At 42.8% G+C, this 11,152-nt stretch overlaps 1 protein-coding gene across 1 annotated transcript in view; it reads right to left on the minus strand.

Annotated features, from left to right (window-relative positions):
- Positions 1–10,507, minus strand: part of FRMPD2 (FERM and PDZ domain containing 2) — a 103,142-nt gene extending 92,635 nt beyond the window's left edge. The window contains exon 1 of the mRNA XM_061405618.1: positions 10,385–10,507. The gene's annotated coding sequence lies outside the window, so the exon portion shown is untranslated. The remainder of the gene's footprint in view (positions 1–10,384) is intronic.
- Between the last annotated feature and the right edge of the window lie 645 nt (positions 10,508–11,152).

Here is an 11,152-nt window from a genome sequence, read left to right on the forward strand (position 1 = left end):
ACAAGAGGAAGGAAAATTAAGACTATAACAAAGTATCACTATCTACCTATTAGTAGAGAAAAAAGTTATAATACTAAATGCTGGTGAAGATACAGAGAAAAAATAAAAACTATCAGCAACCATAATGTCCTTCATCTGGTGAATGGTTAAACAAACTGTGGTGTGGCTACATCACATTATACTGTTCAGCAATGGAAAGCAGTCTGTTGATATCTGCGACCACTTGGATGGACCTCAAGGGCTTTATGCTGAGTGCTCCAAAAGGAAAGTCTATTAAAATAAAACAATAAAGTAGGAAAATAAAGCTCAATTAAATTTAAAATATAAAATAAAATAAATATCATGACAAAGTTCTTGGAATTGGCATTAACAAGTCAAGTTTCTGGTCCTCGTTCTCCAGATGTTCACTTCGGTCTATAAAAAGGGACGAGGCTTTATATCTAAATGTAACCATTTCTGCCTGACAGCCGAAGACAAAGAGTGATTCCTTTTGCTAATTGCATTACTCTGTGGGAAAGGGAAAATGTGAAGCAGAGAGAGGTTAAGTGTGTTGGGGGCAATGATTTGTGCATACCAGCTAGCTAGATGGAGTCTGCTGCCTCCAGAGGGGTCCAGGAGCCAGAGAAGTCTAGCAAGGTCCCTCTTCACAGAGACCTTAGTCCCCTCTTGTCTCAAAGTGACAACTAGATCAACCTCTGATGGACGGAACTCAGGCAGAACAGGGACTTTAGTGGGCTCCCAACTTAAGCTGAGAAGAGGCTCACCCTGTCACAAACTCTGCAAAATGAATACTTTGTTTTAAATATTCTTTTGGGGGTAAAGATACATCCTTCAGCCAAATTTATCCATCCAGAACATACCATTAAAAATAACACCCAGAGAGACTTCCCTGGTGGTCCAGTGGTTAAAGCTTTGTGCTGTCAACGCAGGGGGCATGGGTTCAATCCCTGGTTTGGGAACTAAGATCCTACATGCCATGCAGTGTGACCAAAAGATGTCTTAAAAATAACCTTTGGAAAAGACACAATCCTGAGGGAGGCGCCAAGATGGTGGAGAAGTAGGACGGGGAAAACACTTTCTCCCCCACAAATTCATCAAAAGAGCATTTAAACGTCGAGTAAATTCCACAAAACAACTTCTGAATGCCGGCAGAGGACATCAGGCACCCAGAAAAGCAACCCAACTCTTCGAAAGGAGGTAGGAAAAAATATTAAAGACAATAAAAGAGACAAAAGAGGGAGAGACGGAGTTCCGTCCCGGGAAGGGAGTCTTAAAAAGAGAGAAGTTTCCAAACACCAGGAAACCTTCTCACTGCCGAATCCGTGCCGAGCTTTGGAAGCACAGAGGGCAACATAACAGGGAGAAAAAATAAATAAACAATTAAAACTCGCAGATTGCGAGCCCTACGGTAACTCCCCCAGCGGAGAAGCAGCGCAGACGCCTGCATCCGCCATTAGCAAGCGGGGGCTGGGCAGGGAGGCGCAGCGCGGGCTGCATCGCTGAGAGTAAGAATCTGGCCTGAATACCCTGAGCACTATCTGAGCGAAATAATTTGGGCTAGCAAACCAGACTGTGGGATATCTACCATGCGAAAAGCCAGCCCTAACCTAAGACACCGCCAGCCCACGCACGGAACAAAGGACTAAACAGAGATAGCCGGCTGCAGACCTTCCCCCTTTGGTGACAGGCAGCCAGAGCCAGAAGGGGGCAATCGCAGCCCCAGAGAGACATTATCTATAAAACTGGCTTCTTTGCTAACTAAAACTTATTGGGGGTCTGGATGGTCAACATCTGCCTGAGAAGGTGCGCCGGTTTTACACCCAGATAACCGAGTGGCGGGGAGGCGATAAGTCGCAGCATTGGCGCTCACCAAACACCTCATCACCTGAGCTGCTCGGACCTGGGAAGAGCACAAAACGCAGGCCCAACTGAGTCTGCGCCTCTGAGGACTACCTGAGTGCCTGAACCTGAGCGGCTTGGACCTGGGAGGTGCATGCAACCCAGGGCCAGCCTCGGATTGTTCCCGGCGGAACAACCTAGAGCCTGAGCAGTGTGGGTAGGGAGGCTACACGCGCCGTGAGCGGGGGCAGACCCAGTGTGGCTGAGGCACTGCGAGCGCACGCCAGTGTCATTTGTTTGCAGCATCCCTCCCTCCCTCCCCACAGCGCGACTGAACAAAGAGAAGAAATACAGCTCCACCCACCAGAACACCGACACAAGCTTCCCTAACCAGGAAACCTTGACAAGCCACCTGTACAAACCCACACACAGCGAGGAAACGCCACAATAAAGAGAATTCCACAAACTGCCAGAATACAGAAAGGACTCCCAAACTCAGCAATTTAAACAAGATGAAGAGACAGAGGAATACCCAGCAGATAAAGGAATAGGATAAATGCCCACCAAACCAAACAAAAGAGGAAGAGATAGGGAATCTACCTGATAAAGAATTCCAAATAATGATAGTGAAATTGATCCAAAATCTTGAAATTAAAATCGAATCACAGATAAATAGCCTGGAGACAAGGATTGAGAAGATGCAAGAAAGGTTTAACAAGGACCTAGAAGAAATAAAAAAGAGTCAATATATAATGAATAATGCAATAAATGAAATTAAAAACACTCTGGAGGTAACAAATAGTAGAATAACAGAGGCAGAAGATAGGATTAGTGAATTAGAAGATAGAATGGTAGAAATAAATGAATCAGAGAGGATAAAAGAAAAACGAATTAAAAGAAATGAGGACAATCTCAGAGACCTCCAGGACAATATTAAACGCTACAACATTCGAATCATAGGGGTCCCAGAAGAAGAAGACAAAAAGAAAGACCATGAGAAAATACTTGAGGAGATAATAGTTGAAAACTTCCCTAAAATGGGGAAGGAAATAATCACCCAAGTCCAAGAAACCCAGAGAGTCCCAAACAGGATAAACCCAAGGAGAAACACCCCAAGACACATATTCATCAAATTAACAAAGATCAAACACAAAGAACAAATATTAAAAGCAGCAAGGGAAAAACAACAAATAACACACAAGGGAATTCCCATAAGGATAACAGCTGATCTTTCAATAGAAACTCTTCAAGCCAGGAGGGAATGGCAAGACATACTTAAGATGATGAAAGAAAATAACCTACAGCCCAGATTATTGTACCCAGCAAGGATCTCATTCAAGTATGAAGGAGAAATCAAAAGCTTTTCAGACAAGCAAAAGCTGAGAGAATTCTGCACCACCAAACCAGCTCTCCAACAAATACTAAAGGATATTCTCTAGACAGGAAACACAAAAATGGTGTATAAACTCGAACCCAAAACAATAAAGTAAATGGCAACGGGATCATACTTATCAGTAATTACCTTAAACATAAATGGGTTGAATGCCCCAACCAAAAGACAAAGACTGGCTGAATGGATACAAAAACAAGACCCCTACATACGTTGTCTACAGGAGACCCACCTCAAAACAGGGGACACATACAGACTGAAAGTGAAAGGTTGGAAAAAGATTTTCCATGCAAATAGGGACCAAAAGAAAGCAGGAGTAGCAATACTCGTATCAGATAAATTAGACTTTAAAACAAAGGCTGTGAAAAGAGACAAAGAAGGTCACTACATAATGATCAAAGGATCAATCCAAGAAGAAGATATAACAATTATAAATATATATGCACCCAACATGGGAGCACCGCAGTATGTAAGACAAATGCTAACAAGTATGAAAGGAGAAATTAAGAATAACACAATAATAGTGGGAGACTTTAATACTCCACTCACACCTATGGATAGATCAACTAAACAGAAAATTAACAAGGAAACACAAACTTTAAACGATACAATAGACCAGTTAGACCTAATTGATATCTATAGGACATTTCATCCCCCCCCAAAAAAAAAAGACTGCTCACTATGGCAATTATTGAAGCTGACTTAGGGTGACATAGAGGCTTATTTCCCTTTACCCTTCTGAGTTCTTAGCTGAGGATCTCTGTAAGAAATGACAGAATAGCAGGACAAAATCAAACAGAAGTTTATTAACATAAAAAAAAATAAAATAAAATAAAAAGGAAGCAAATTCTAACACAGATTACGACATAGATAGACCTTGAAAATAGCTAAATGGAATAAGCCCAGTCACAAAAGAACAAGTACTGTGTGATTCCACTTAAAAAAAAAGAAAAAAAAAGGGGGGGTACTCTTTCTACCTCTTTCTGATGTCTATGTCAAAAGCTTTCTCTATCCTTTCACTTTAAAAAAAAAAAAGAAAGACACAGTCCTTAACTCTTGAGAGTCCCTTGGACTGCAAGGAGATCAAACCAGTCAATCCTAAAGGAAGTCAATCCTGAATATTCATTGGAAGGACTGATGCTGAAGCTGAAGCTCCAATACTTGGCCACCTGATGCAAAGAGACAACTCACTGGAATGTACCTTGATGCTAAGAAAGATTGAGGACAGGAAGAGAAGGAGGCGACAGAGGATATGATGGTTGGATAGCATCATTGACTCAATGGACATGAATTTGAGCAAACTTAGGGAAATATTGAAGGACAGGGAAGCCTGGGATGCTTCGATCTATGGAGTTACAAAGAGTCGGAGAAAACTTATTGACTGAACAACAACAGTTTATGGAAGAGTCAGTTCTGATGACTTGGTCTCAAAATCTTCCTCTTGAACGACACCAACCCACCATGAACTGGTACTTTCCCAGCATTCTATAAATCTCCTTTCACTACCTATTCACTTTTCTTCACTACCTACTCTATTTCCAATAATGTTAGGCTATTACAACCATTTAAACTCAAGGAAATATAAGCAGAAGTTCTACAATCAAGGCAAGAAAAATAAGGGCAATTAACTATACAGCTGCCTGTGACCAAGAATAAAATGAAAACCAAGTCTGGGGAAGGAGAGTTAGCCAGTCTCAGGAAGAAGAGTTTTGGGAGGAGAGCAACTAAAAACACTAACTTCAGGGCCTAAAAACCCAGAAGGAAAACAGGACTAGCAAATCATAGTGGCTGAGAGGGCAGGTTCAAAAGTCAGAGTTGGACTGACCATTGTCTGCCTTGGGCAGTTAATTTTCTCTGTGCGTGTATGCATGCTAAGTCGCTTCAGTCATGTCTGACTCTTTGTGACCCTATGGACTGTAACCTCCAGGCTCCTCTGTCCATGGGATTCTCTAGGCAATAATACTGGAGTAGGTTGCCATGCTGTCCTCCAGGGGATCTTCCTGACCCCGGGACTGAACCCACATCTCTTACGTTTCCCTCATTGGCAGGTGGGCTCTTCACCACTGATGCCACCTGGGAAGCTATGTGATGTTGGTTATCGTGTCTGACACACAGTATCGTCTCAAGAAATGGGAGCTGTTTATATTATTAACGGTGAGTAAACACTGATGGCAAGGGATAAAGCAGGGACAAACCTACAAAACTAACACTTGAGAACAGACGAAGCTCTATCAGTGGGGCTACAGGTGCCGTTGGCCTAAGCTGTAAACCCCATTCCTTGCAGCTCAAAGCATGGTTTCTCAGATGTAACAATATTGGCATCAACGGGGAGCTTGTTATAAATAGACTCTGGGCCTCCTCTAGTCTCCTGAGTCGAAATCTGCATTTTAACAAAATCACCAAAGATCACTGGGTGGTTCACAGCACATCACAAGCCATAAGCCCTGCTTGTTCTATTAGCTTGTTTGGAAGAACCAGTGACAAGCAGGCAATGGCTGTAGTCAACTAAAATGTGGAGGTATAATTGCTGTGTTAAGTAACCAAAGAGACCCCCAACTAGGGCTGGTCAATGTTCTGGGTGACTTGGGTAACTACTCTATCAAATCAAAGAGAAGGAATTTGGTGAAGGACTTATCAGAGGATAAGCCGAGGCCATGAACCAGGACCAGATGCTCAATGTCAATTAGGCTTCTGTGAACGCAAAAGGTAGGCTTCTGAAGACAAAAGCTATGGGTAAAAGAGACTTGCAAAAAAGGATAATGGGGGGCGGGCTGAGTGACCACCAGGGCCAGAGACTAGGGGGGTTGATAAGGGGAAAAGTGGTCAACAGGGCTGTTTTCATTCGTATTCCCATACACGCTGTGTGCCCTGCGCACACTTGCCTGGCCCACCAGCAGCACTTTCTCGGGTCAGCAAGTCCTTCTAAGCCAGCCCTCTCCTTCCTCCATAACCTTAACTTCAATGAGCAAGACTGACAGAGGCAGCGTGAGTGATGGACAGTCCTAGAGTCTTTCTGGGGAGGTTTACATTGCTTTCCAGGTATTTTTAGGCTAAAAAGAAGAGTAGCATTACATTCATTTTATAGCAGGGCAAAGTAAACACTCCGTTAAAAAATAAAAGGATTACTGCACAACAACTTGGCCAAACAAACTCCACTGAATGATGATGAGCCAGATCTGGGGCTTTAGATACAGGGAACTCAAAGAATAGGATCCCACCAGGGGAGTGAGCACCGTGTCTCTAGGCATCTGAAGAAGTCCGGCGACATTTCCTGAAGGCTGTAAACATTCCCCATCCTTCTCTGTTCTATATTTAAATCATAGTCCTCTTTCCATATTGGTCTTTCCAAAGAGTTCAGCCTTGACTTGCACCCCTGAATCCATTCCTGTATTTCCTGTTTTGATGAGTGATGTATTTGCCCGTAGAGAGAAGCAGGTATTCTTCTTAATTCCTGTCTTTGTCTCTCCTTCTATCCCTACTAATCATATTTCGCTCCCCATGGATTGTGCCTCTTTAAAACTTCCTTTAAAAATTTTTTTTAAATTCTCTTTTAAGACTTGTTTTTTTGATGTAGATCCTTTTAAAAGTCTTTACTGAATTTGTTAAAATATTGCTTCTGTTTTCTGTTCTGTTTTTTTGGCCGGGAGTCATGTGGGATCTTAGCTTCTAGTTCATTTCAGTCATTCAGTCACATCTGACTCTTTGCAATCCCATGGACTGCAGTACGCCAGGCTTCCCTGTCCATCACCAACTCCTGGAGCTTGCTCAAACTCATGTCAATTGAGTCGGTGATGCCGTCCAACCATCTCATCCTCTGTCATCCCCATCACCTCCCGCCTTCAATCTTTCACAGCATCAGGGTCTTTTCCAATGAGTTGGTTCTTCACATCAGGTGGCCAAAGTACTGGAGTTTCAGCTTTAGCATCAGTCTTTCCAATGAATATTCAGGACTGATTTCCTTTATCTTCCAGACCAGGAAGCAAACCTGTACCCCCTACATTGAAAGGCAAACTCTCAACCACCGGACCACCAGGCAAGTTCCTCCTTAAAACTTTCTTGGATCCTGTGATGTGCTGAAGAATGTTCCTACCGACTAGTGAGAGCCAGCTATTAAATCCCCAGAAATTTTGCAAGCTGGTTGTTAAACATAGGTATAACAAAAAATTAAGTTATAGGAACTTCCAATTAAATAAATTATATTAATCATAAGCTCAAACCCACCATTTCCTAATTATTTTACTATATACTATACTGCAGTCTCTGCTCTCCTCCACGTATATGATAGAAATTACACATGATGGTGTATTAGTACTTATCTCTTCCAACTTCCTGTCCAGAGATAGAGCATTGGAAACTTAGAATTGGCCACAGTGGGGATATTTACACTGAAGAAATTAACAAAGACTGCAAATGAGGACTTGGTTTGTTGTTTTGTTGACTGTCTACACTGTTGACAAACATAAAACTCCAGTAAACAATGAATGTTACCCACTGCTGCAGCCACCCCGACAGCGGGCCCCGCAGAGGGGAATTCAAGATAGAGAAAAACAGGCTACTGACTTTTGGTAGTTAAGATGCAAATCAAAGAAGTAATTTCAAGGAGCCCAGAATGTTGCATCTTCACATACATAGAAAGGCACTAAAATCATTAACTTGAGATGTCTGATTTTTGTGTTTAGCAGTAATCTTTCGATGCTCAATTACGTGAGTGTTTATTTTTTTCTTTTCAGCAAAAACTCCTATGTGTCCCAGCTCCTCCCTTACCTCTTTGGAATAGTCCCCTAGAGCTATCTGAGAGGCTTCCTTCCCAGGCGCCGGTCCTAAATAATGCCCTCACATAAAAAATAAGGCTCAACTTTCAGGTTGTGCTTTTTTTTTCAGTCAACAAGACTTAAGAAAGTGATAAAAAAAATCAACAATGCATGTTAAAGCCAGAAGTATGTCATATCTGTAGCTATTATATTGAAAATAGAACAAAATTTGGGGAAATAGTCTTCCAGAATTCAAAACTGTTGTCCAATTCCGCACAAAAGTCATTCATGTCATTGACAATGAGTAGAAGCAACACATTCACCTTCATTGCTTAACTTTCTTCTTACTTGTCAGCGTAAACAAAAATATCAGTTAATGTTGAAACTACACACGTTGGTCAATTGCAAACATAGGCTGACAAAGGATACAAGAGTTCAGCAAAAATCAATGAATACATTCCTTGTGAATTCCTTGACTATACTGAATTAGCAGTAAAGAGTATTGTGTATTTTATCACTTGTAAATTGTGCAGTATACATCCTTCACATCAGTAATGTTTATAATGAATTTATATGTATATGAATGAATGTATATAATGAATATATATATATATATGCATGATTGGTTTTTTCAGTGTTAGCACCTGCTTGGAGGTTCTCGACATCCCCTTTCTTGTTTCCTTAGGTTAGGCTGAAAGTCGCTCAGTCGTGTCTGACTCTTTACAACCCCATGGACTCTACAGTCCATGGAATTCTCCAGGCTAGAATACTGGAGTGGGTAACCTTTCCTTTCTCTAGGGGATCTTACCAACCCAGGGATCGAACCCAGGTCTCCAGCATTGCAGGTGAATTCTTTACCAGCTGAGCCACAAGGGAAGCCATCGTTATTCCAAGGTCACTCTTCCCATACCCACATCACTACCAGAATAATCTTTCTAATATCTGTATGCAGTCATGACATCTCCGTCATTAAAATCACTAATGACTCTATAGGACCTTCTGAGTGAAAGACAAGCTACAGAAGGCCTTTCTTGATCTGCCCTGTTCACCTCTGCAGCCTTCTCTCTTATCAGATGCCCACACTCACACTTTACTCAAGTTATTCCAACCTGTTTGCTGTTCCCAGAATGTGCTTAGCTTATTCATGCCCCTGGACTTTTACATCAGCTTCCGGCTTTCCAGGTGGCGTTAGTGATAAAGAACTTGCCTGCCAACGCAGGAGATGTAAGAGACGATGGTTTGATCCCTGGGTAGGGAGGATCCCGTGAAAGAGGGCATGGCAACACACTCCAGTATTCTTGCCTGGAGACTCCTGTGGACAGAGGAGCCTGGCTGATGTAGTCCGTGGGGTCACAAAGAGTTGGACACGACTGAAACGACTTAGCATGCATGCACAGGCCTTTACATGAGGTTTGCTTTGCCTAAGATGCCTTTCCCCAACTCCTGCCCTCCCATCTCTCGCTAGTTCTCACCTAGAATTCAAACAGTGCTCAGTCAGCCCCTCTTCCAGGATCCCTCGCCTCTTCAGCACTTGCTACCACCACAAGCTATTGTGCAGGTAAACTTGCTGGCTCCTCCATTCACCTGGAAGATCTTCTGAGCAGAGAAAGGTATTCCCGACACCCTAGAACCTAGCATGGCACCCAGGAGACACGAGTAAGTGCTTCTTAAATTGATAAGGTCATAGCTTAGTTTCAGCTAATAGCCTATAGCAAACTGTGGGATTTAGCCAGGAGATACTCATCTCTGATTTCAGTTGTTGCTTTAACAACAAAGGTTGTTTAAAGTGTCAAAAAACTCAAAACTGAGTGTTTTTCTTTCCTTTAAGCATGCATATTATATTAGACGAATTATTGACATTTTTTCTTTTGTTCATTGTTTCCTAGACGTTACATAGACATGACTTGAGACTCTTTACCTTAAACCACTGACCTCCTGTAAGGAATAACTGCAACACTCATTCCTAGAAGATAGGGAGAGTTAGCATATACTGGGTTACTCTTATCCTCCAAGCACCTGCCTTCCATATATCACCTCAGGGATCTTCAACATTGCAACAAAGTGTGTACTATCATCACCAGTTAACAGGTAAGGAAAGAGTCTCAGCAAAGTTAAAGAGTTTGTTTCAGTTTAAACAGATGTTGAGTAGCAAAGTGGTGATTCAAACAAGGGTTGGTCTGACTCTAAACTCTCTGTTGAGCCCACTCTTTGTTAGGAACAAATGTACCTTCACTTGTTTTTGAATGAGTCCATGCCAGTAACCTGAAACAAGTAATACTCCAAACAACACTGCGAAGAGCCTTTAACACAAGGCCTAGCCCTGCTGAGCTCTCCTTATTCCCCACGGGTTTACCCTTCCCCTGATGCAGACTGATAGGAGAAAGTAAATGACGTCAAGAAGTACCTGCGTCCTGTGTCAAAGGCTGCGTCCAGAAAGTCTCCGTGACCGTCTAGGCCTTTATCGTGGCCCACTCTCCAAGGAGCAGGGGTGCTGTCTCTCCCCTGAGCTGCTTCTGCCGCCTGTGCTTCTGCCTTTGTTTACTGTTTGTTACTGAGCACTCGGTGGCCCAGAAACTGAGTCAACAAGGGCCCTTCCCTTTCCGGTGGCTTGGTCTCTGCCCTGAGCCCCGAGCAGCCTCTGGCCTATTAGCAGGCACAGCCACCCCAGCAGTCTGTGCCCTCAAAGCCAGTGATCCGAGAGAGCCTCTAAGAGCTCAACTGGATTAGATGCCACTGAAGGCGATGGGATTGCGGCTCAGCAGGAGCTGTGACCATGATGTAGCCTTATGTCCCGGTCCAATCAAAAAATGGAGCCCTGCAAGGAACCGGGGGCCGGCCAAGAACGGAGTCTTAGTTTCACTAACTCCGCCATTCTCCATGCCCTTTGGACCCGCACCACAAGAACAGAGAAACATCTGAGAACAATGAGAAATAACCTGGAGCTGCCAGTTAGAAGGCAAGAGAAATGTGACTGTGATTCTCAGATACACACACATAATAATAATAACAGGACAGGAGGAACTTTGGAGATGATGGATATGGTTACGGCATGGATTGTGGCAATGTTTTCATGGGTGTACAGTGATCTCTACAAGCTTCCAGTTGTATGTGTTAAATACAGACTGCTCTTTGTACATCAATCAGCCCTCAATAAAATGTTTGTTTTTTTTAA

This window comes from Bos javanicus, chromosome 28 (assembly GCF_032452875.1).
Source record: "Bos javanicus breed banteng chromosome 28, ARS-OSU_banteng_1.0, whole genome shotgun sequence".
NCBI classification, from domain to species: domain Eukaryota; kingdom Metazoa; phylum Chordata; class Mammalia; order Artiodactyla; family Bovidae; genus Bos; species Bos javanicus.